This window comes from Lagopus muta, chromosome 24 (genome assembly GCF_023343835.1).
Source record: "Lagopus muta isolate bLagMut1 chromosome 24, bLagMut1 primary, whole genome shotgun sequence".
Taxonomy (NCBI): domain Eukaryota; kingdom Metazoa; phylum Chordata; class Aves; order Galliformes; family Phasianidae; genus Lagopus; species Lagopus muta.
Genome location: NC_064456.1, coordinates 2,942,460 through 2,968,565, shown reverse-complemented (window position 1 = coordinate 2,968,565; position 26,106 = coordinate 2,942,460). Strand labels below are relative to the sequence as shown.

Sequence of the window (26,106 nt, the reverse complement as noted above, 5' to 3'; positions counted from 1 at the left end):
TGATGCAGTGTCCCTCCGTCTGATAAAGTGATTGCCTCTACATGGAACATTAAGAAATACTATTTAAGGTAGGAAAATGAGAGAAACCACACAAAAATCGGGACTTCTGTGATAAATCAGGAAACAAGTCTCCCTAATGTTTTATACCACGTTAGAAAAAGATCTTTGAGGAATCTATGGAGGTTAAGAAAGCCAGCCTTCCTGAGCTGCATCCTTCAGACTTGTTGGTGACCTGAGGAAGCAGCACTCCATTTTCATTTGCTTTCTTAAGAGATGTTTTAAGGCAAGAGAGGGCAGCTTTACACGCTACTCCGCAATTCTTGCACTTGGCCAAAAGTTGCTCTTGACCTTAGCTCCTATTTATAAGTTTGAAAGCCTACTATTTGGGCCTCACTTTAATGGCTTTTAAAGCCTATGTGCTGATAAAAATCGATGGGAAATCAACACTGCAGATGATAAGTGACTGAAAAAATGGAGTTACTGATTGCAACTTGGAGACCTCTGGTGCAAAAATAGCTCTGTAGCTCCATTGAGACGAGCCTCAGTAACTCGAATGGCAGACGGAGATGGAGGCTCCCTTGGCGTGTGGATGTGTCTGCTTGCTGGATTTATCAGTAAAAACACAGTCTAGTTTCCATTTGTTATTCTAATATCATGGAAAGTCCATTTGGGGAAAGAAAACAGCTTCGGCAAGGTAGATTCCCATCTTCATCCCATCCAGTCTGCCAAGATGAAATTATTCTCCAGAGCTGATAGACCTGTAACAGGCAAAGATATGTCTATAAATCTTGGAAACTGCTGTTCTTTTGCTTATGGGTTCATTAATAGAGTGATGGACCCTGGAAGAGAAATTGCCTTCAGTGTGATTGCCATTAGCAGGTTTGTTGACAATGAGCCTTCTGACCTTACCAGGCAGCGAGGCGGCGCAGCGCATGGAGGGGAGCTTGGAGAGTAATTACCACCATGATACATCTTGGTCTGAGCTGGAATTAAAACAAAAAGTCCATTTAGTAGCCTTGAAGGTCACTAGTTTTTGCTGCCTGGGTGGGATGTTTTATAGGGATGTTGTCGCTGAAATGAAACTTAAAACCTGATTCTGTTCTGGTCTGTATTAAGAATGGTGGAGAGGCTGCTGCTTTCTGCTGCTGGCTGTTCATAGGGTGGATGGGTTTGGAGTCTAAAAGGGAGCTGAGAAAAGGGTCTGGAGTGTGTGTGATTAGGGCAGGAGGGGGCATTGTAGAGTGCCTGAAATAATGAGGGATTTCTGATGGCGCAACAGATTTCCCTGTTGTCAAGAGAATAGAATGTGACTGCCAGGTTTGCACCTGTCCAAAGGTGGCAGATGGAAGTCAATAAAATAATCTTGAGAGATGGGGGCTCCTGCTCTGAGCTCGCAGAGCTACATGACTTGCTGCAACCTTTTCCCGTTATATTGGCTTTTCTCGCTGTCACAAACTGTTTGTTTCATAAGACCAAAATTACTGGAAGATGCTGCAGAGAAATGAAAGTCTAATGATGTCCGATTTATTCTCGATCCTGCTGGCAGTTTAGCCTTTACGACACAGCATATTTTTAATTAGTTTTGAGTTTCCTCTTTGGAAGACCACAGGCTCCAGATGGCAGGTGATGTCATCACCTCTCCTTTATGGGGTTTGGGCCTATCTTGCTTATCTTCAGCTCTCCCTTGTTGCAGTGCAAGCACGGTGAAATGGAAGAAAGGGTTTACGAGAAGTGAAAACATCCAGCAATAGAAAGGGCAGCAGGCTCTCAGCTCTCCCAGAGGGCCTGCATTGGGAAGAGAACAGTTTTACGAAATAAACTAAGCAAACAAGCAACTGAAATGGTAGGGTGTCAACCAAATTTCTACCTATCAGCTGACTGAAGTTCTGGATCAACGTGAGTTTGAAGCTGGAATCTCATCAGTTTAAGAGACGTAGTGCGCTCAGTGTTGTAGGCTGGTTTATCACTGAGAGGTCAATTAGTACTTTTCATTGGGTTCTGTTTGAAACTTAAGTCCTGTTTAGATTTCCTAACTCGGTGTTGCAAATGAAGGGGTGAGAACAGCTCTGCAGCACCACTAGTCCAGAAAGAGGGGAAGGTCAAGCATTACAAGCTTTAGATCAGTATCTTTGACAGCGGAAATGAAGTAGAAAAAAAATGGAAAAATAATATACTCGTATTTATCATTTCTGTCTGCTACTTTCTGAAGCATTGAAAATGCTTTCATCTGCCTCAAGCATCCCACTCCAGTCTCTGCATGCAGGGTGAGCATGTAATCCTTCTGCTGCAGGACCACCAGGCTGGCATCCCTCCGCTCCACCAGCTCTGCCCATAGCGTGAATGCTTCAAAGATACAGGATTACAAACTGATGCTGCTCCAAGGACAGAGCACGTTTGGTGCCTGAGATCCCATCAGCTGTGGCTGCAGAGCTGTCTTAAGGTGCTGCATCCTTGCCCAGCTGAAGCCCTGTTCAGTTCCATGGGCTTGCTTTGTTCTTGCAACGTTTTCAACCCTTTGGCACAGTTCCTCTGTCCAGGAGAGGCAGTGATGTGGTGTCAGAGTCAGTACGAGCACGATGTATCCTGAACCAGGTGCTCATTAAAGATCTAAGGAGTAGACTATGGAGACAAACTGACAGTGCTTTAGCTCCAGCTCTTTCCTGTGCTCACATCAGGGATTCCCTGTCCTGCCCAGGGAACATCTAATGCGTGAAAAACAAATTTCATGTCAACAAGGACTGAAAGGAGTCCTTATTGCTAGAACTTGAGTAGGAGGTCCATTAACTTTAAAACGTGGGCTAGCCTTGGAGAACCCTGTGTGTTTTTCATCTGCAGAAGAAAGACCTGAATTAACAGGACGGCACAAATACATCACTGCCCTGAGTAAGTGCTGCCATCCACTCCTGTGAGCTGCCCTTCCAGTGGCAGATGCATGGTCCTCAGAGAAATTAAACTCAATTGTGGGTGGAATCTAATTCCATCCCTTGTCATTAAACATCTGCAGTGTGGATTTGCTCTCCTACTCGGGTAGCACATCCTACCTGCAGGATGTGCTGCTAAAGAGCAGTTGATCATTCAGGGAGTTCCCTCTGTTTTCCATGAAAAGCATGAAAACAGGGCTGCTCTTGAGTGCAGGGAGAATATTCCCATTAGGATGTGCTTGGCCACAGCCTTGAGCCTGGGGCTCCTTCTGGGCTAGGCAGTTGTGCTCTTGCATCTATCTCATGTGCAAAGATGCCCAGCATCCACCAAAAACCAACATTCAGCTTCACATGCTGTATCAGTCGGGAGCTGATAACAGCTATCGGGAGCACAGATATCATCTGAAGTGAATCTTTCATTTCCTGGCCAACTTGCCAAGATCAACGATGCGAAGAATATAGTGCTGCCCTCACTGCAGAACAAATATGACTGTCCTCACTGTGCTTTTTATTTTATTTTATTTTATTTTATTTTATTTTATTTTATTTTATTTTATTTTATTTTATTTTATTTTATTTTATTTTATTTTATTTTATTTTATTTTATTTTATTTTATTTTTATTTACCTCGGGAAGTTTACATTCCAAAGTAAATCGCAGCAAAGACAAGATCTCAGAGTCTAGTCCACAGAAGTAACAGCTGGGTCGTGTGTTCTGGGCCAGGCCAAGACCTGATGGGATTCAATGACTCGAGCCCATCCCAATCTAGAACTGGGAGCAAGTGGGATGCTTGCATCTTTCCTGAAGCTTCAGTTCCAGAGCTGGCATACAGAGCCTTCTCTTCATCCACGATCCAGGCACTCTAAGACCTCTTCCTGCAATGGAAAGGTATCACTACTATTGATAAAAACCTGACACCAGGCACATTACCTAGCACAGTGCCTTCCATGAAGCAAATCTGAGCTCATTTAATGAGTAAATGACAATAAATCAGGAACTTCCTGCTGTTCCCAATGACAACACTTCCTGTAATTTGCATGATAAAATTCTGCTGATTTTAGGTAGCATTGCTCAGGACAGATTATTTGACACCCAAACACCCAGTATGTTAGGGAATAAATAATTTTGCTGTGCTCCTAACTGATCACAGTCATGAATTCTGATTTGCTGACATTGAGTCCCAAACAAAAGCGTAGAACCTTGTCTAATAGCACTGTGTAAAAGAATATTCAGGAAATATTAACAAGTTTCGTATGGTAATTTATGTAAATATAAACCATAACTCTGTTGAAAAGATTCAGTTGAATCTATAGAAAGAGTCTGAAAGTCAAGGTTTTCATGATAAAACACAAATTGGTCTTTACAACCCAATGTCGTGCATCCTTGCACAGAACAAAGAAGGGAAAACCAGAAGCTTTTCTAAAAACCAATTCCCATTTTTGTGTTCAGGATCTTCAGCGATGCAGTTTTCTGGAATTACAAGCAGACTTTATCAAGTTGCATTTGCACAGAAGAAACCTTGCAGCTCATTCAGCTCCAGGCTGCCTGCCGCTCTCCATGCCACGCTTCAGGACCGTTGCATGGCATGGCAGGAGCAGGGCTTCAGCCTACCCTGAGTTCAGCGGGATGGAGATGAGCCAGGAGATGAGGCAGCTCCTTTCTGGCCCCATCTCTTTCCTTCCTGCCACACCAGATCTGCCAGTCAGCTGTCCAAGCCCCGCTGGGCACATAAGATCTTGATGATCTGCTGATGCAGAACACAATGAAGACATTGGGCTTCATTTGGTTCCGGATGACTTCATTAAGGTCATTTCCAACCTTAGCAGAGCCTCCTCTTCCATCTCCCGTCTGAGTTTTGCAAGGACTGTGTATTTTAATTAAAGACGTTTAATTAGTCTGCCCGTAATCTGTCAAAGCTCTCATGCTGAGGCATAATTAATGTATTGAGCCTCTACCTTGCAGCTTCCATTATATGTATGTTTCCAAAACAAATCTGCACTTGTGTTTGAAAGGACGTTATAATAACAGTTCGGAGCACTTCTTGTTACTAAAATAACAGCACTGTGCATTTATCAAGTGTCATTCCCCTGAGGCTGTCCAAAGGGCATCAGTACGGTGTGTGTGTGCTCAGCACCTTCCAAGACTGAGCTTCAAGCACACAATCAATATTTATAAATTACACTTCAACCTTAAAGCTGCGTGGAACTTTCGGGGGGAGCGAGGCTCTCTTTGGTTTCCAGTGGAAGCAAAATAAGAGTTGCACTGAAAGCCAAATTTTCCATGCTTCAAATCAACGATCAGCTCTTCTGAGCAGCTCTGCTTCCATCTTGGAACCAAAGTAAGTGTTTGTACAGTCAGAATCTCTTGGCACATTGTGTCTGATGCTTGACCAAAAACCTGCTTCCAGCTATAGGTGATGGTTGGCCATTGGAACTGCCTGCTCTTCCTGCAACTGAACCATGGAGATGTACTTTACCACTGCAGAATGAGGGCGATAATTTAGAGGAAAGGGGCACAGGACCTTCATGATAAAAATAGCACGCTGTCCTCCTGAGATACTGGCTCATTACTTGCTGTGGAAAAAAGGCCATTTACTGAGGCATAAACACCATTCACATCCTCCTTTTTCCTGGCTGCTCTCCCACTGAAATACTGATCCAGGGCAGCACGTGTGCAGTGCACAGGGCTGTGGAGACTGCAGCCAGGGGGGGAGAAGACGAAATAGAAAACATATTTCAGCAGGAAGATTTCTAAGTGAGATAAATACTTTGAACACTGAATGGAAGAAGTGGTATTTTGACCAACCCTACTCCTTAAATTCAGACTGAATCGAACAGATCCCTCCGTTCTTTCCCTCTTCAAGCCATTTCGCAGTCCCTTTCATGGCACACGAACCATCGCTGCGGTTTCCCTTTGTTTCCACTCCTGCCTTTCCCAGTGCAGAAAGAAAATATTTCACATTAAGGGGAATATTCACAACGCAGAGTTTGAGCAGTAGAACAGCCCTGCTGCTGTACCCAGGTTGGTTTTGCGCTCGGGGCACGATGCAGGCAGAGTCATGGTGCAGCTCTCATGCCTTGGTCCCATGTACATCAGCTCTGCTCCCACCCCACAACTGACCCATTCCTCATCCACCTTCCCTCAGCTCCACCAGTTATTCTGTGTTAAATAAATAGGGAGGCCCAGCCACTTGAGTGTTACTGTGAGCCACCGGTTCAGCCGGGTTCTTTATTATTATTAATGATGAGATACTGGGGCTGGGCTGCTAATGAGTCTAAGCTCCCTCCTGTGTGTTTATTTTTCTTCCCCCTTCAAACTGTCATTTCAGAGTAAATTACTTCTCCCTGCATCTTTGTCAGGCAACACTGTACTGCTGCCTCCCCCCATCTCACCCTCTGCTCTAATTTCAGGCTTATTCAGTTTCTCTCAATGCAGTTTACTAAGCAAAGTACAGCATATCCTCCCATCTGTCTTACTTAAGTGGCACGATGCGCCTCAACAGCAGATAGAGACATCATTTTTATTACGCTGAGTTCTGGTTCTTGTTTTTTTTCTCTGAATTATTTACTAAGCCATTACCAGAAAAGGGGGGGAGAGGTGTGAGGTTAGAGGAGGAGAAAAAAAGAAGCAGTTTGAGAGGGGCAGGAGGGGGCGGTGGGGGAAGCAAACAATTTTTCAAGCATCACTCAAAAACTGCTGCGATTTTCTCGCCTTTGTTCCATCTCGTGCTAAACATGTTTGTGTCAGGCAAACAACCCACGTTAGATGGAATTTCACACCATCCGAGGCATCAGTGTCTCCAGCCTTAATGTGTATTATGTTCAAACATGCAACGTAATCCATCAAAAACCCCTGCAGACCTCGCGTTCTTCCTCCAGATTTATCCACATGCAGCCTCCCTCCCTCCCTCCCTCTCGGCGCTCACGTAGCCGGCCTTCTGTCTGTGGGTTTTGTTATTTATTTGGAAACATCTGAGCGGATTCACAGTCAGTGTGTGCTGTCGCAGCTCTGCTGGCTCCGTGCCTGAGGATTTATCCCAGCAGAGGGGACTCACTGGCTGCTGGCTGCGGGATTAACTCAGGGTTGAACTCGGGCTCTGTTCCGAGCGCAGCCAACCTGCCCAACCTGCTCACATCAGAGCTTCTCCAGCAGGTCAGAAAGCCAAGCTGCCACTGCCTGCCTGCAGCCCAGACTCGTGCAGAGTAACATTGCATTGCTTGGAGGACAGTGCTGAGATGGAGCCTGAAGTTTGAAGTGGTGAGCAAAAGCAGTGCCCTGGAGGAGCATGTCCCAAAAACTGCTGTGCCCGACCCTCCACGGGAGCAGAGCCTTCTGCTCAGTTGCAGAAGTTAATGTGCACAAATGCAAAAGCAATAAAATCAAAACTGGCCCAGCAGGCAGGAAGAGCTATATTGGATATGTGGGTTGTGGGTGTCCCATTTCTGGAGGCATTCAAGGCCAGGCTGGATGTGGCTCTGGGCAACCCGGTCTGGTGTTTGATGACCCTGCACATAGCAGGGGGTTGGAACTGGATGAACATTGTGCTCCTTTTTCAACCCAGGGCCGTTCTGTGATTCTATGATTATGATTCTATGGATTTGAAACTAGAGAAAAGTTAACCCCCCCAAAAAGAATGCTGAGATAAGTGCCATTAGATTAACAGGGAGATATTTACATCAGTTCAGCATGGTGAACTATTGAGATACAATTCACAGAGCAGTGCTGTGGTGACAAACACACCTGTCCCTGCTGATAAGGCTCTGCTCTCACAGTGATCTTCAGTGAATTTTGAACATTCAGAGGGGGTCTGTCTGGGATTTCTGATAGAAACAGTAGGAAATACTGTGGCATGTTGAAGTCTGCTTTTCATTGGAGACCTCGTGTGTCCCTCCAGGCTTGTTTGCTTTCAGCCCCGTCCCCCACCTCTGTTCATGTTTTCCATGGTGCCCGTCTCCATTTATCACCATGCAGTGCTCAGCGCCTTGCTGTGTAAGCACAGCAATTCTACACATCACAAAACGAGCCCAGCAACATTGGAAGCAGAACAGAAATTTGGAGTTTCTGATTGCAAAGTGTTTAGAAACGCAGGGAAGAACAACTCCCCTCTCACCTCGTCCAAACCAAAGCTGCCAAACAACTGGTGTGTGCTGCAGGGAACGGTGGCATGTTGCACACCTCTCCCAGATGTAGCAATACTGATGGCTGTTGTCTGCTTTGCACACCTGTTGTCTGCTTTGCACCAGGCGTGCTTTTGGAACCTCTTGGTGCAGAGGGCAGGGGCACAGCACCGTGCAATGACATCACCACGACCCCAATGGGACAGCAGAAGTGTCTGCACACTGAAACCATCCAAGCTGGGCTGAGCTTCCCAGAGGAAACCACGCAGCCCACCGCTCACGTGGTGCATAGATGCATGCTCATGCACTCAGTTGCTCTCCAGACACCAGCAGCAGTTTGCATAAGCCCCCATCCGTCTCTCGGCACGGCTGCTGGGTGCTGTGATGGGGAGGGAGCAGACGGGCGGATTGTTGGTGTGAAGGAGCTCAGTGCTCACAGCCCAGCTGTCTCCTTACATCCTTTCCTTGCATCCTGGCAGCAGTTCCTTCACACCTCTGCCATGCTCTGTGCAAGGAGCTGTGCTCAGCCCACGGCCCAGGGGATCGTGTGGGGCTGGGACCTGTGCTACGCTGCAGTCTTCGAGCTTAAAAACTCCCAATTACAAATTTTAATGGGCATAATTTAGGAAAATATGGTCCGTTCCATCTGCTTTGCATTAACTTGAGTGACTATTTAAAAATACAGGTTGAAATATTACAGCTCCTCGTAATTTCTCCGCATGACTAGCTCCTAATGGATGGAGAGGAAATTATGAATAAGGCTTTTTATCAATTTTCACAGGCACGCTTTGCCATAATCCTTTTATTTCTTTGGGAGCCGTGTTTGTTTATCGTCATTTTATTTGTTTAATAATTTCCCTCTTTTTCTTAATCTTGCCGGTAATTACTTCGCATTCTACAAATATTTGAACAAATTTCATTCCTTATAAATATTATTATGTTTAATGTTTTTAAAAGCTGTGCTTTTCCCAATGAGTTTCAGCTCAGTGTAAGGCTGGTGGCCCAGCAGTGCTGTTGTTGCAGGCTCACCTGACATCTCAGCTCTATGATAGCAGATAATTTTTCCTCATTAACCCCCAGTGCATTGCTTCTCCTTGACCTGCGTTGGCCGGAGAGGCTGTGGATGCCCTGTCCATGCCATGCCATGCCATGCCATGCCATGCCATGCCATGCCATCCTATCCCATCCCATCCCATCGTGTTCAAAGTCAGGTTGGATGGGGCCCTGGGCAGCTTGGTGTGCTATGAAATGTGGAGGTTGGTGGCCCTGCATGTGGCAGGGTGTTGGAACTTCATGATCTTTGAGGTCCCTTCCAGCCCTGGCCATTCTATGATTCTGTGATAGATCAACTGGCCATTACCTTCTTAGCCACATCCTCTGAATGGAACTGATAATGATGATGCCATTTGACATAGTGCTTGAATACAGCTCTGGTTAGCATCACAGGTTTCCCAAAAAAAACCCACTAAACCCACCAATAGTTATAATGAAGAAAAATGGCATGGGAGCAGTGACTCAGGCATGAGATGTAAGCTTCCCTAATTTACTGCTTGTTTGTTTTTCCAAACTGCAGGTGCTTAAAGTTGCTGTTACCGATTAATCATGACAGCTTACAGGATTTATGGAATCTGCATGGTAATCGGTGTGGAGCCATGCCTGCAGGTGGGTCCAAATTGCTGCAGTTGAGCTGTAATGGAATGGAGGGTGAATGGGGTCACTGAGGGTGAAGCTGGTGGGATGTTGCTTGTGGGGTGGTTGAGCTGAGTAACCCAGATTGGCAAAAGCTCTGCTTGTGGAGCAGATCCTTAGGTGACTGCTGGCTCTGGAAAGCAGTGGAAGAGGCAGGTGTGAGCAGGCTGAAGGAAAGCCCTGCGGTGACCTTGCTGGGCTGGAGCCTTTGTGTGCTCCGTGTTTGTGGATGATGGTCTTTGATTTACTTCAGATAGATGCCTGCAGGAGGTCTGCAGTTCTGCTTCCCTGACCTTCCCAGGAGTGTTGTCTGCCTTGCGGAAAGGAGCTGAGAAGTGCTACAGCTTTTACTGTAGGCAGCCCTCAAACGTCTGCATGAAAAGCAGTAATGTAGAACCTGAAACAAATCAGAGGGATGTTACCTCTCCAGGTGGCAAAAGGTGGTTAAATGCTGTGTGTGTGAATCCAGAAGGCTCTCTCTTCTCCCGCTGATGCTGTAGACCCATGGCATCAGGAAAGATGAGGTGCCAGCTTGTCCCCTCCCAGCTGCCTGCTGTGTGCTGTGCCCCCAGGCTTGGGGATCTCAGCCCACTGCTCTGATTGATCACCCCATAAACTGCACTGCCCCCATCAGAGGGGTTCCTGGGCTGTTTCAGTGCTGCCTCAGGGGAGCATCCATCAATATTGCCATAGTGCTGGCATTGCGTGGGTGACAAAGACGTTCAGAGATCATGATGCTGTATTAAATGCAACTGTCTGCTGTAATACATCATCGGACTGACTTTGAAAAGCTGGCTCTGCACAGATAGGTGGGAAAGAGAAAAGAGCCTGGAATACAAAAGCAGGTCTGATAGACGTCGTTCTGCTGGAGGATGACGTTGTGCTGTAAGGATTACACCTCAGTAGGATGGGTCACCTCACCTTTAGGGTTAAGGAAGCACACAGCATCCTTGCAACGTTACACATGGCCACAAAAAGTGGGGCTCTCTCTCGATGTATTTAAACCATTGCAATGTTATGCAACGAAGGTCCTGTCCCTGGATGAGGGCTCCTGCCCAAAGCTCACTAGAGCAGGGTTGGAGAACACTTCTGTGCAGGCACTGAGAAATTCTCATATTCTCTTCTTTTTTTTTTCCTTTCATTTTGCCACTGCATTAGAAAATGTGTGGCTATGCAAATATTTCACAAGCAGTTTGGGATCTCTTAGGATGAATGATGCTTTGTAAAATATGATTATCTTTTGTAATACATCACCTACTTGTACTGCAGCATAATTTTCAACTTCCCTCAGTTTCTATGTACCGGCAAATAAGCAGAATACTGAGTAGGGAAAGATAAGTTTCATTAGCAGCAACTTTGACACTGCATATATATCTTACATTGCTGCTCTAAAGATGAAATCAATAGCTGCGTTTACATGAGGGCTCCGACATTTCTGAAAAATCCCACATACAATTTTTATTGAAGATGAATGCTTCTGAGAATTGGAAAGCTACTGTTTGCATGAGTGATCTTCCAGATTTGCTACATATTACTCATAAGTCTGGAGGAAAAAAAAAAAAAAGTTGTTTAACTCCTCTTCTACAAAAACACGGGTGTTAGATTAGCAAAAGAAGGCAAACAGAACAGATGAAAGCTATTAGAGCTGGCTTTGGTTGTGCTGATTTCATCCTGTGAATATTTCCAGTCTGCTAACGTAGGGAATCCATCCATTTCTGACCTTAACCTTTCCACAATGCTTATTATTTTGGGTGGGGAGAAGGAGAATATTCAAAAAGCTAATAATATCAAAGGGAAGAAACGAGGTCTGTCGTGCACATTGTGTGCTCCAAAGCAGAGCTGCTTGGCGCTGGTTCCTGATGGAGGAATGGTCTTGTGGGTGCAGAATGAAGGGGCACTGAGATATCAAACCTGGCTCCTAGCAGCTGCAGCGTGGGGTGAGGAAGGCACTTAGCAAAGCTGCAGGTCCTCGAGCATCCATCACCCAAAACTGTGTGCAGTCATTTAAAGCACCCATGCAGAATGGCACCAATGATAGTGGTAAGAGTGAGTGCCAGCACAAGGTCGAGGCAAGGGAATTTTGTAGCATAATTCGTTTTCAGGTGTATTTGATGCTAGGCAGCCATTTAATCTCCTCCTCCCATAGAGGAGGTGGTGACACGGCCAGTGAAGCAGAAAGCCAGGTTAAAGAACTTGGCTTCTGATTCCGGATGTGTGCTCTGTGGACAGGTTCAGATCTGCTGACCCAGCTGCATTAGGAGAAACCTCTTTTTGTTAAGGCCACGCTGTCAGGTTCTTGTTTCATATGTTTCTGTTGCTTGAAACGACTCATTTTAGCACTTGCATAAATACTGTAGCGGCTATCAAAGACCTTGAGGCCTTTATTCCTATATATACTACTGCCAGTAAATGTCATCATTTCTCACACTGTGCGGATGCTGAAGTATGTGATATTCCCATGTATTTTTCCAAAGGCAGGGTAAGAAAAAGATGACAAAATGCTACTAAATGAAAGCTCTGCCAAGTTTGTGCTTGTTGCTTTCCGAATGTGTGCTGGTAAAAATCATCTGAATTGAGGACATTAATTCTCAAACTCCTATTTTGGAGCAGGGGAAGGAGGAGGAAAACACAGCTGGTCTTCCTTTACCCTGAGAACCACGAAGCCCAGCGGCCCACAGACACATTGTGCCTGCACAGAAAACATCATATTTCATAGCATTTAACATCCAATTTTAGTACTGACTTAAGATGAAATGGTTCAGTTTGATGGCATTTCGTAAGGGGAAAAAAAGAGTCCAGGCACAGAAGATATCCCGAAGTACCTGCTCAGATCAAGTGGCCTAATATCAGCACAGTAAATGTATAGGATGAATGGCACTTCTTTGAGGATCCCTGCCCTGTGCCAAGGGCTTTGGGTGGTGTAAAGCAGTGAAAACCACAAAGGGCTGCAAGAAGGAAGCAATAAATGCAGCAAAGCACTGCAGGGCTGTGGGATCTGCTCCAGTGAGGGATGGGACCTGGGACTGCTGGTGCTGACTTGGTTCAGCTCCAATGCTCACGACTGGAAAATGCGAATTGGCTTTGCAAGGATCCATGTAAGGGAAGGCTACTTTCCTGACTAATGGTCTGTGATGCCCACCAAAAAACATATTTGTCATCCAGGTCATTTATTGCACTTACGCAGGTCATTTCTCAATTACGGAGAACAGGAGATCCATCTCGTTGGGATAAATGTGGAGGAAAAGCCTAGGAAGCTGTCTGTCCTGCTGACAGGACAGGAAGGCATGGCACGTTGTGTATTTGCACTGCCAAACGAGGGATGTCAATCTAAGAGGTGTTGGTGGTGTTTTTATCCATGTTTCTCAGTGTCGACCTGGTAGTCATGGGTGTAACAGGGGAACATTACTGGTGTAACTGCACTTCGTTGTGCTCCAGCCTGCTATTAGGCTCACTGAGCCCCAGTCAGTTACGGCCTTTGCTCCCTTTCTTTAACCACATCTGCCGAATTAAATTCCCTACACTGACAGTGATGCTTTCAAAAGCTCCGAATCAATTCTTCAATCACTCCACATTCTTAGCTGTGATTAAAAACATGTGTCCCCTAATTAAGCTAACGAGAAATTGTTAATTGGCACAAAGCCCCCCTCTGATTATGCTCGTTAATGTCACTTTGACAGGAGAAGGAATATAAATGAAGGGCAGACGGTGTTACCAGAATTCTGAATTGGACTTGGGATGAAGGCTTTGTGTGCACAGCCGTGCCCATCAATCTGGGAACAAGGAAGGAGGAGGACAGGGGCTGCCCTTGGCTGGGGAAGGTCAGCAGAGCTGTGCATGAGAATGCTGAGTGTGGTCCCTCCCAGTGTTTCTCATCACAACATCACGTCTGACTGTCAGCCCTGCTCCTGCTTTGCTCTGCCAGCACACCTGCTGCAAGCTGATGCTCGTTCGTGCTGGGTCATCACTGCTCTAAGGAAGGTTTTTTGCATGATGGAAGAGGAACCCTACTTTTGAGTTGCATTCAGGTATAAGCTAGTCCTTGTCACTACCTTAATGCTTCTGGTAGAGAAAGTGCCTGCCCATGTACATGTGCAAAAGATAAACTTCAAAAGCATAAGTCTTGAAAGGCAGATGGAACAGCTGAGGGTTGTGTCCCTGTTTTTCCAGCTGCTGGTTATGCCACAGAGGAACCTTAGGGGCAGTGTTCTTTCCTCTTCTCCTCTGGTCCAGACAAGGCAGCAGCAGCACACAGCACTTGGTTTTAAATGATACATTCCTTCATGGAAATGGTTTTAAGTTGAGGGAGGGAGGATTTAGGTTGGATGCCAGGAGGAAGCTCTTTACTATGAGAGTGGTGAAGTGCTGGAACAGCTGCCCAGAGAGGCTGTGGATGCCCCGTGCATTCCTGGAGGTGTTCAAGGCCAGGCTGGATGGGGCCCTGGGCAGCCTGGGTGAGCATTAAATGTGGAGGTTGGTGGCCCTGCCTGTGACAGGGGGTTGGAGCTTCATGATTCTCAAGGTCCCTTCCAACCCTGGCCGCTCTGTGATTCATACAAGAGCCGAAGTCCCAATTTCCTAATTCTTGTTGGATCCCAGAGGGACGTTCAAAGAGTTTAATCATGATGTTTGGATGCAGTGCTTGTCTTCTCTTGGTGGCTGAAGGAATCCCAGTCCTGGCACAGCACTCACTGCCATATGCAGCCGCGCCAGGGATATTTTCCTTCATCATTTTTCTTCTCTGTGTGTTCATTTGAGGTATTCCTGTTCCAAGCTCGTGTTCTGTCCAACACAGTACCCAGGCAGTAGCAGCAGTAGTTGCCTCTGCTAAATGAATGTTTGCTGATAATGCCTTCCCGTCTGGATGCTCATCGTATTTGCTAAGCTTATTTGTCATTTCTTCCATCCCATTTCCATTATAACATAAATAACAGACGGATTGGAGCCCACACTGTCCTGCAAATTGGCAGTTGCTATTTTGACCATGCTGCCTTTTATTGAGATATAATGAAGTGTGTTCTTCTTAAGACTTTACTCTGCAGTGGATAAAGCCCAAGTGACACTGTATGGGGAGTGTGCTTATGGTAGTGAAATGTAAGCATGTCACATCTTAGTCTGGTCTATCAAGCTGCAGTGAGAAGAGGAAGAGATGAAACAAAGTGTAAGCATGCTGCTTTTATCATTTGCTCGAATCCTGCTACTTCAGGTTGAAGCCTCCCTAAGAAAATCTATCACTTTCATGCCAGATGCAATCGCCTATTTCTTTCCATGGCTGGATGCACAAACTTCAAAAGTCACAACTGACTGTGTTCTCAGATCTTTTGACGGATGCAAGGTACCATTTTGATTACTTCTGCACAGCTGAGCAGGGCACCAATCCTGAGACATTGAAAGGAGAATTTGGGTAAACATAGGGTTAGTTCACAAGCACTAAGGATATTTTTAGCATTGGCACTCTTTCTTATCCTGAGTATACGGAATATTGCAAATACTGCCATACAGACAATACAGAGATTTGGGTGTTTCGCATCTGATTGCCAGGGCTGCGTGAATATGTGTGTAGTTGTAAGAGGTAGAGCTCTGTGGGAGGCATGGTTGGGCCATTAGAAGTTGTTCATTGCAGCTCCGTTCCTTCACTTGTGACCACTGGTTTCAGAAATTCTTAAGGTCAGAACTGCAACCTTTCCTCTTGGTTCATACTGTTATGTGATTGCCACAGCTGATAGAGCAGGTGTGTGAGGTGAGAGGAGCACGATACCTTCACTCTGCAATGAATGGGGAAGGAAATTGGACTGTGAAACTGCTGCTTTCAGCTGTGAGAGCTCCGGTGAATGTTGATTTCTACAGGGAACGGGGAAAAAATAATGTTTCAGATAGTTTTAATACGTTACATAAACTACAACTCCAAAAAAATACAGATCTGAAAGACTCCATCCCTGTTAGGCCTGTTAAGTACACCCAGATGGAAATGTATCTCAAACCCCGCACAACTGACAGATTTGTCATAAAATCTAGTCTGTTCTGTCTAAGTTGATAAGGATGCCACTCTCTGTATCACGCAAGGAGAGGTGTCTCGGAGACAGAGAAAAGCTCATATTTCTGTTCACTGAGGTGTTGCTGACACAATTTAGCATGCAGTATCCAGCTCGTTTAGAATTCAGTGCCAACTTCATCCACATCATAAAGTGAATCCTGTTTTACAATTCCCTTGAACATTCTCTAAATGATGGCATCTGAAAACAAGCAGCACGGCTTATGTGTCGGAATTGTACTTTTGAAATTAATTCTTAGCTCTATAATGCAGGATATCAGTCAGGCGTGTGCAGATAGAGGGACTGCAGTGGCTGGGAGCTGGAAATGGATCCTTCCAGCATGAGGTGCTGCTGCCTTGAGCCAAGATGTTGTGCCTGTGCGGCTCAATCTGTGCCCTTTTTGTTTCCAAACTCCCGAGACTACAGGGTAAATGGGGATGTGAACACATGTAGAAATGTGCGTGCAATGGAAGGGAAATTTGGAAGGGGTTCATGGAGTTCATCATGGTTTTCCTGTAAGCAAACAAGCAATCGTTTCCTTCTGTTATTGTGGATTTGTATTGACCCATCTTCGGGTGCCAGACTTGCTTTTCTATCCCTCATTATCTTATTTCAAGCGCTCCTATTTCTTTGCCCTGTGGTCTTAACCTGAACAGGAGATGTGCACATGTATGTGGAGATTTACAGCTCGTCCCATTTGTAAATCAATTTAGGACTTTCCATATTTTAATAATTCAGAGGAAAACAGGATTTCAGTGCCTCTCTCAGATGCAGGAGCACCAGTTGGTCAATGATTGCTCATCTGTGATTCAATACGTGATGGATGGCTGCAAGATAATGCTGGGCATCTGACACAGGTGTTTATGAGAGCTGCAGGTACATCTCTCTTTTAATGCATTCTTTATGAATTATTGGCTGGGATTCTCAGCTCTGCTCTGCAGCAGCTCAGGAGGGATGTGAAAAGCAGCCTTTATCCTGAGGTAAAGTGAAACACTTTCATGGTAATGGTTGGTTTTAGAATTAGTTTTTACATCTCATCTATTATGCATCTGGAATGCAATCCTCCGGCTACTCTGAGACCCGGGCAGGCTGGGCAGCAGCAAAGGCCTTATGCTTTTTGCACTCTGCCATCAGGCTGTACATTTCCTATGCTTTGCTTTCAGGTCCCCTCTGTACAGGATCACTGTCAGAGCACCCATGGGTGCACAGCAGACCCTGACCAGAGCTCTCCATGGAGTCTGTTTGCTCTGCTCGCCGTGTGAATGCCGCAGTGGTGGGGCCTTATTAGGGCAATCCTTCTTGCTGTGCTCTAAAGAGCACTCAATCATCGTGTTTGGGTGAAAGTGGAACCACAATCCAAACAGGAGGAGTTAAGAGAGTGCGTTGCAGTAAGAGCATGAATTTATGTATGTGTTGCAAAGGCTCTTCTGCTCACTTACCCATTTGTGTACCACGTAACAAAAGGGCAGACAGCCCTTCCTTAGCGCCATAGGAGCACTGTCCTCCTGAGGCTTTTGCACTCTTTCCTGCAAAGATTTCTGGTAGCACATGTGGCAAACGAGTGGTGAAGGCTTTAGAAGCTCTTTCCATGCCGTTTTGGTGAAGTTCTCTCCAAGGTGATAGAGGTTGTGGCAGTGAACACTGCAAACACCTCTCTGCAAGACCGCAGTGCTCAAAAATCACTTTGGATCAAAGCCCAAGAGCTTGGAAAAAGAGTTTCAAAGAGAAAATGGTACGATTTTCTTTCCTTTTTTTTATTCTTTCGTGACCAATGGATTTCACGCAATTATTCCAAAATTATATCTACGTTTCCATCTACTCTTTGAAAACATGATGGAACTCATCAGGGGAAAAAAAAAGAAAAGATGGAGGCATTGAATGGGTGAGAGGCGAGCAAAAAGCGTCGGTCCGTAATGCGACTCATTCCTGATTACACCATTGTTCTGTTCTGAGCAACGCGGGAAGATCATGGTAAAAAGTCAAGGATTAAAAGGAGACTTTTGTCAAATGATTCTTTTGTTAAAATCTTAGCTATGTCGATCAAAGTGTGCTGCGAGTGCTTTCGATAATCAATTATTTATGTAATTGGTGATTAATTCTTAGATCGCAACGATAACTTCAGTACAAGCATGAAAATGATATTTTTAAGAGCTGAGGATTCAGAAAAGGGGAAAAAGTCATTAATTTTCATGTTTGGCGTGTGTGCATATGTAGACACAAGTACATAGACACACTGTTGAGAAGGCAATCCAATTTCTTGGGTGCTGGAACTGTCTATAACGGTAGATGCATTCTTTCCTTTTTGTAGTCATAATGCATTTCATGATTTCTTTGCTTTACAGCATCCTTTAAAATGAAACATTTTATCAATTCTCTGGGTGATATTGATGTTTTGCCCTTTTAAACATGTCATTTGATTTTTCTGATGTTCCTCTCTTATTCCCCATCTGTTTTCCTGTAATGCTTTCATTTGGTGGCGGTTTCTCATTGGGTCCCTGTGGGTTTATTCCAGGAGTTGCCTTGAGCATTTTCGCTTTCCTCGTGTTTTGAAATGTCTGACATGCCACCAAATTCCTCACACGACGCCGGTCCTGTCCTCACTGCAGCCTTATTTGAGTATTTCAGCATGCAGAGCACACTTTCTTGACTTCATCATCCCCATGGATTCAATCAGAGAGCAATTCTTAAAAGCGACTGAGGAAAGGAAAAAGGCACTGTGGCATTTTAGATTGTGGACCAGGTCTGTGTGCAGATCTTCCCCAACAACAAGGGATTTTCGGGTATCAGAAAGGAGTAAGGAAGGCTGGGCTGACCCTTCAGTTGAGTTCCTTGCAGGCAGGAGCACCCTGAGCTCGGAATATCTCAAACACGAAGCACGTAGCTCCTTTGCTTCTCCCATTTTAGACATCTGTACGCTCACATATGGTGGATATAGGCAAACTAGCTGGCGATTTTTTTGGTTTCATTCCCTTTTTTTATAGCTGACAAGTTTCAGCCCATGAATTTGCTCAGGGTTGCGAAGGAAAAATAATGCTGGAATTAGCAGAGTTTGCATCCATGTGTGAAAAATCCGCATTTGGGTTCATTGTGCCCATTATATGCCGGAGAGAGTAATAGGTTGGAGCAGATTTTTTTTGCCTTGGACTTCTGTAGCTTCCAACTGTCTGCTACTAAACAGCTCCTTTGGAAATAAATTCAGGATTATGTTCGGAGCATCTGAATGTGAAAGCTGCGTGTGAATGAGAGATTTCCCAATATGGCTTCAACAGCCAAAGTTGGTATTTTTTTCAGCAGCTTTTCTTGCAGTGTAAGGAGATATTTAGGTATGTCCCATCTATAACCTCCCTATCGTCTGAAATGGTCTTTCCAGGTCTGTACTTATCAAGGGTGACTTAAGGGACAAATGATGCTGAGCCACATTAACACAGCAGATGGAGCATTATTCCAGCCTGGACGGCAGGAGAACACAGTTTACCTCCAGACTCAGCAGATGTCAATTTATATTAACGAGCAATGGCAACACACAATATATTTTATTTTCCTTGTAACCTGTCTTCATTACAAAACATCTGCATCTCTATTTCCCGTTCCAGATGTTTAAAATTAATGCTGCAGCAAACAGCTCACATTTTGCCTTTCACTGATATATATATTTTTGTCAGCATAAAAATTAGCTCTGATAAAATGAACGCCCCGGTGATGGCTTTCAGTGTGTGTTGGAGAAAGTCTATATTACACTATCAATTTCAGCAGCACAGCGTGCTAAAAGGAGCAATAAGACAAGACTGCCTGTCACATATTTATGAGCGTATGAACCTCTCGCTGTCCCTTTTGTTATCCCTTCCCTTGGCAGTGCGCTGAGACTCTGAACCCTGAATTAATGCAAAAAGGATGAAGATCTACTTTCTAGTCCGTACGTCCAGGGTACTTGGCAGTTTGTAAATGTCAGTGCTGGAAACAGGGAAAAGAAGTGGTGTGGTTGTAAGCCATCGAGTCTGTCACTGTCACCAGCTTACTGGAAAATGTATTGAGCAGTAATGAGTAGCAGATAAAGGACATTCAGATTAAAGGAACTTATATTTTTCTTTATCTTCGCAACAATCTACAGATGGATTTCCTGAGGGTGCAATGCTAAATCTTTCTTACACAATAAGCTGTAAATCCTGAAGCTGGAGATCTTCTGGTTGGCCTGAAAGTAGCCTTTCATGTAAATACTGGGCCTGAATAATGGCTGGAAAATTATTCAGAGAATAATTACAGCAATTGATCTCGAGAAGTTTTGTGGTGTCTTTCATTTTTCATTCTTCAAAGCTCTTTCTGTGACACAGAATCTCATTGAACCTGGGGAAAGCAAACCAGCTTACAGGTCATTATTAAAGATGAATCGTTCAGCTAATTATGAAGGGCATCTGTAGAAATGGGTGGAATAAATGTGTCTTCACATACACATATATATCTGCATGGGTGCTATGTGTATTTGTGCATGCCTGCATGCAGCTGAGCACGAGGTCCCATCGGTGATGCCCTGAAGCCATCAACCCACCTTTGCTAAATGGCATCCAGATGTGCAGGTGAGCTGACTCAGACTCAATTTCAAGGCTGACCTTTGTTCATGTCCGGATTTCATTCTGACCCAAATGAATTTGACTTCCCTTACCCTAAAGGAGGAGATGTGCGAGTTCCCCAGGGACAGACGTGTGCTGTGTTCCTCTGTAGGGCAGGAGAAGAAATATATCTTTGTTTAATTTAGTGTGACTTGATTGTTGACTCAATTGCAGGTCAGCAGCATACCCAGAAAAGTCATATAAATCTTTCTTCTGCCGTGTGAGGGAGAAAACAGATGGACACTAGAGTATATTAATGTTCATTCTCCTTGGGAATCAATAGGAATCTATATTTTATAAATGGGTCTACTAAACACAAGAGAAAATTCATGAAGCAGGCATAGAAAGAGAATGAAAAGCCAGCTAATTCCTTTCAAACTACTGATTATCAGCATCCTTGAACGTATGTCCATTGGAGGCCTGGTACAGCAGAAGGCACTGATTCCGCATTTCTTTTTTTGCTGGGGCTGATTGCATTAGCTATGCAGACACATCAGGCCTGATCCTGTTGTTTCTGGAGTGCCCTCAGCTCTAAATGGCAGTTATCAGCCCTAGGTGCAAAGCTTCTGCTTCTTCTGCAGCACCTATTAGCAGCACAGGGAGGCTGTGCCGACTTTGGTGGGAATTGGAGCGGGTTTGTGATGTTAATAAGCAATAAAATGCAGCCTAAATAGACAAGTACACAGGAAAGAGTAAAATCATTTAGGAAAGAGGATGATGAGGGTTGCTTTGCAGGTAACTTTGATGGGAGTGGGATTTAATGGGAAGGGGGTTTGGAAAGTACAGGAGAATTTTAAGGCAGATGGAAAGTTCATACGGAACATAGGGAGATGAATATCAGATTTATGGGAGAAAAGGGAGCGGTGGAGAAGAAGCAGAGGAATGAAAGGTGAAGGGGAGGGAAAGGTTAAGCTGAAACAAAAAGCAAATCACGCAGCAAACAAAACTCAGAGAGGAGCAGAAGCCGATCAGAAATAATGTTTACCAATGCAGCTGTGGCCCTGTCTGAGGTCAGGGATAGGTGCTGCTTGCTGAGATTCAAAGCACGCTTCTCTGCCTCCCTGTGGTGTTTGTCCTCATCTCTGGCCCTTACGTGGCCACCCCAGGGCCCAGAGCTTTGTTTCTCTCCCTTCTCCATAGTGCACACTCACCTGAACCTTTCCCCATCTCTCATGCCCCCCTCTCCCCCAGTTCTCCAGCATGGAAGAAGGAAAGGGAGGAGGGTTTAAAAGAATCATTGTGCATAAAACTGTAGCTCAATTTCCATAAAGAAACAGAATTAGAGAACGATAGAAATGAGAAATATTAGCCTATAACACCACATGCTTCATCAAAAACCCAGCCTTGCGAGATGACAGCAGACATCAGTAATTGCCAAAACACCAGCTTTATTTATAGATGTGGGGGAGAGAGCAATGCACTACATACAAATTCCAATTAAGGATAAACTACCCAGCTTACAGAGAGAGCTACTGTCTCTCATTTGCAGTGGCAGAAACTCCATAATGTTTGTGGTCTTGGCGACTTGCCTTAGATTATTAGAAAATAACGCACTGCTATTGTATGCAGATCCCATCTTCGTGGTGCCCTTGCACTTTGCTGTCAGCAAAGCAAAATCCTCTCCTGCATGCAGGTAGAAGCAATGTGAACAAAGTCCAGCTGGTTTGTTGGGTGTGTGTTTGGTGTATCAGATCTCAGCAGCCAACAGGCTGCTGCTGGGTTTTGTATAAAGCCCAATGAGAAGCCCACAGTGTGTCAAGGACAGGAGGTTGGGAGCACCTGTGTACCCCTGCAGGGGACCCTTGGGCTCTATGAAAGCTCCCACTGCTGCTTTAAGCTGTGATGTGAATAAGGAAAGCAATGGGACACCAAGAGATCATTGGCCGAGGAGTTGCAGATTTCTGATAAAGAGTCTTAGGGACAAATGAGACTCAAGCTGTGCTCTGGAGCCTTTGCTGGGAACTGAGATTTCTCCGTTTGCAGAAGGTGCTAAAATACATATTTAAGTATTCAGTCCTAACTGAAACGTTTCTTCTGGCTCCTCGCTGTCCGACTTTTTTTATGGTATAGCTGAACACAGCACAATAGGAATAATGAAAGAAATAACTTCAGCTCTCGATCTTTATTTCCTTAATGTTTTGGAGCATTTCTCCTGGCTCTCTTTCAATGGCTCTGACCCTGGGCTGGGGGCAGCATGTGTGCTCCATCAGGGGTTCCTTCCTTCCCGCAAAGGAAGAACTCAGCAACTCTGCTCCTTTTCCACTGTTGAGGTGCTGTCTGCTATTGATGGGTCCAGTTATTTAATTTCTGTTTCTGTTTTCTTTAGGAGAAGGACATACACTGTAAACCTATTGGCTTATATTGGAGGGGGAAACCACCAGTGAGAGGCACGTGGGTGCCTGCGAGCTCCTGAGTGGTTTGCAGATCTCCATGCACCTTAAGTGTTCTAAGCTGGTTGTTCTGTTGTTAATGATTTCCCCTATTAGCTCTACTTTCATGAAGTCAATTTCCATGAGGCAAGGCCTGCCTGAGGGTGACCTGACTGGGGTGAAGGCTTTATGGATCACGTTGGGAAGACACCAAGTGCTTCTGCTCTGTGGTCTGAGACAGGCAGGACTGCTGTGCCCTCTCCATTGGCAGGGAAGGAGCCCCTCCATAGGGCTCCATGTGTCTGCAGGGCAGCTGCCCCTGAGAACCACCATCCTTCTGCAGTGACACAGCAGCAGAAAGCTCAGTTCTGACTTTCCAAGCAGTTCTTGGGCCAAACCGGCACAGATACCTCAACAATACAAATTATTTTGTTTACAACCTGATGGGAACATTTGTTAGGCTAAATTCTGCAGCGCGTTTGCAATACTTTCACTGTGGATCGCTGAAGGAATCCATTACCATGTATGTGATAATGGATGGGTTTAATCAGAGACTGAGAGTATTAGTTTTGTGGTTTCTCCCAGTGTTGCCTGGTAATAATCCTCCTTAATTACAAAGGCTGAGGTGGTCACAGAGCTGCAGAATGTCCAGGGTGCTCTCCTGCCTCTGCCACCAGCTCAGAAAGTTTGCAAAGATGAATGCTGTCATTGTGCATCAGTTTATTTATCTGTATACCTGTATTACCTGGTTGATCCTGCCGTAGCATATGCTTGTCTCAAAGGTTAAGCCATGCATGTCTAAGTACATAGGGGCAGTACAGTAAAACTGCAAATGGCTCATTAAATCAGTTATGGTTCCTGTGGTCACACACTGCCCAGAGAGGCTGTGATGCCCTGTCCATCCCTGGAGGTGTTCAAGGCCAGGTTGGATGGGGCCCTGGGCAGCCTGGGCTGGGTATGAAATGTGGAGGTTGGTGGCCCTGCATGTGGCAGGGGGTTGGAGCTTCGTGATCCTTGAAGTCCCTTCCAACCCAGGCCATTCTATGATTCTGTAATTCTGTATCCTGGCAGTATTAAACCCATAGAGGACGATGGCAAAAATGAACAGGACAGAAACCTGGCCTGCACCCCAAAGGTGATGGAAATTTACGTAACCAATCCTTCATGGCAAGATTTGGCAAAAGCAAAAGGTGTGGGCTGCCAGCACTGCAAGAGAAGCAGCTCGGTGCTCATGGAGCCCAAAGAAGAGCAGAGGGGAGCAGAGATTGGGAACCACAGCCCTCAGAAAGGGGGGACCTGGTTATCTCCCAGGAACCATTTACATCTCCTCTTCAGGTGATCCCAGTTTCTAATCGTTATCCCAAAACCACAAAGCCGCTCCTGCGCACACACCAACCTCCTTGAAAGACTTGTCAAGACTGAAACAGTAATTCACAAATTCACTAAAATTCCCTGCTCCGCTGAGCAATGTGACAGCTCTGCCGACCGCAGTAACATTTCTATTCAAACTGGCTTTGGTGCTGAAGCTATAAATATCCCTGCAATATTTCCTGCTTCAGAACATAAAGACAGCTTTACAGTGCTGATAAAATAGAAATTACTTTCTCTCTGAGGTCTAGCTGGAATTTTAATGTCTGTTTTGCAATAAAGCGGCTCCTACGCAATTCGATTTGAGGGAAAGAAAACAAACGGTCTAATTTAGTTACAGTAATGACTCCTCTCGTATGGTTGGCCGTAGCCAAATCTGGGGTTGCAGGGTTGTTAAAGTTTGTAGTGGCGAGCGCAGGGATGATTTTTACAGTAATCTGATTTTTTTGTGTGTGTGTCTTTTAAATATGTATATAGCGCTGTTTAATTACAGGTATGAAACAACAAGGACCGAGAAAGAAAAAGGGCATTACAGTTTACAACCTCTGATGGTGTTCCTGTAAAAATCGCTTGTCACAGCTGTAAAGCCGGTGACCAGAGATGACACAGATTAAAAAGGGTTCTGGGATTGAAAAGAAAAATTGCAACTACTGCACTCATCAGTGTTGCCTTTAATTATTTGGTAAATGTCACCCTGGCTCTCGTTAGCTCCTTCAAAGGAAAGGAAGAAAAAGACCTCATTTTCTGTGGTCACTGAGTTCCTTTTTCCATTTCTGGGATGAGACCGAGAACAATTAAACAAGGAGGGGAGCAAAAATGTTCTTCATTTGCATTGCAGGCACACGGCAGGGGCAGATTGCCTGGGCGCACGGGTGCTAGTAAATATTTTAAGCACCAAAAAGTGACAGCCTCGGTTATCTGGCAGAACACAGCTGGTGATGGGTGAGCCACAAAGCTCCGAGCACCGGGTGGGGATGCTGGCTCTGTCTCTGTGTGCAGATGGGGGGGGTCTGGGTTTAATTTGGGAAGAACTTGGGCTGCACTGTTCGTCAGTATCTGTTGTGTGAGCACTTCTCCATCACAGACCCCCAGCAGGTGCCCTTGACTTGGTGTTTCACGCCCAGCACCACCTGTGTGCATGCAGGATGTTCCCCATCTCTCTTCTATGTATGTTAATAGACCAGAATCAATCTGTATTGTAATGAACATTGACGTGAGATAGTTCCTTCCACAGATAGGAGCATGAGGGTCACGGAAAGCCCTGTCTATTTTATGAAGATCCTAAATGTAATTGCTGAGATTTGAAACAATTAGCATGCAGATGATTTTTGCATCCCCATCGTTTATCTAGAGAATCTGTCGTGCCTGTAGCTGTCACTGACATCAGCAAAGCAGCCAAGAAAGCACATAAACTCGTGCTGCAGATGCAAAAACTGGAGCTGGTTTGTGTCTGCAGCCTCGCACTGCCTATGCTCTCATTTCTGACTGAGAAAATCAAACTCTTAGAGAATAAAAGTGGGTAAAGGGCTCATTCTTTATTCAGTGTGTGAGGAATCAGCTGAGTTGATCTTAAGCTGATCAAATACAATAGGGTGGGTGGGAAGAAGAAAAGCTTTTGGGAATGGAAGCCAACTTTAGGGCTTCTGTGAGGGTTGTATTTGCACAAAGTGCTGCTGGGCATTGTCTGTGAGTTGGGAACCTGCGTGCACAGAGTCAGACTAATTAAGTGAAAGCTCCTTCTAAAGGTTAACGACCAAAACGCTGTATATCTGGAAACTCTAAAGGTTAATCTTGCTATGTGTGCATATGTAGTGGAAATACTCAGTCACAGCCCAAAGCAGTGATGGAGCACCTGGTGGAAGGCAGGGCCAAGCCTTGGGAGCTCAGGTGCAAGCAATTCAATGCACCTGGGTGACCTGAAAGGCAGGAGTCAGGATCCACCCCTTCCCACACCTCATTTAAGGGTTGGCAGGGGGTGGCAAGAGTTTCTTGTGGAGTTTTTTGTGTAT

At 45.2% G+C, this 26,106-nt stretch overlaps 1 protein-coding gene across 9 annotated transcripts in view; it reads left to right on the top strand.

The window, feature by feature from the left end:
* The window catches only part of PLXNA2 (plexin A2), a 346,250-nt gene that overhangs the window by 125,911 nt on the left and 194,233 nt on the right, over positions 1-26,106 (top strand). For 8 of the 9 annotated variants that reach the window (XR_007373227.1, XM_048926047.1, XM_048926043.1 and 5 more), the window contains one exon: positions 9,612-9,700. The exons of the other annotated variant lie outside the window; for it this stretch is intronic. The gene's annotated coding sequence lies outside the window, so the exon portion shown is untranslated. The remainder of the gene's footprint in view (positions 1-9,611; positions 9,701-26,106) is intronic. 9 annotated transcript variants of the gene reach the window in all.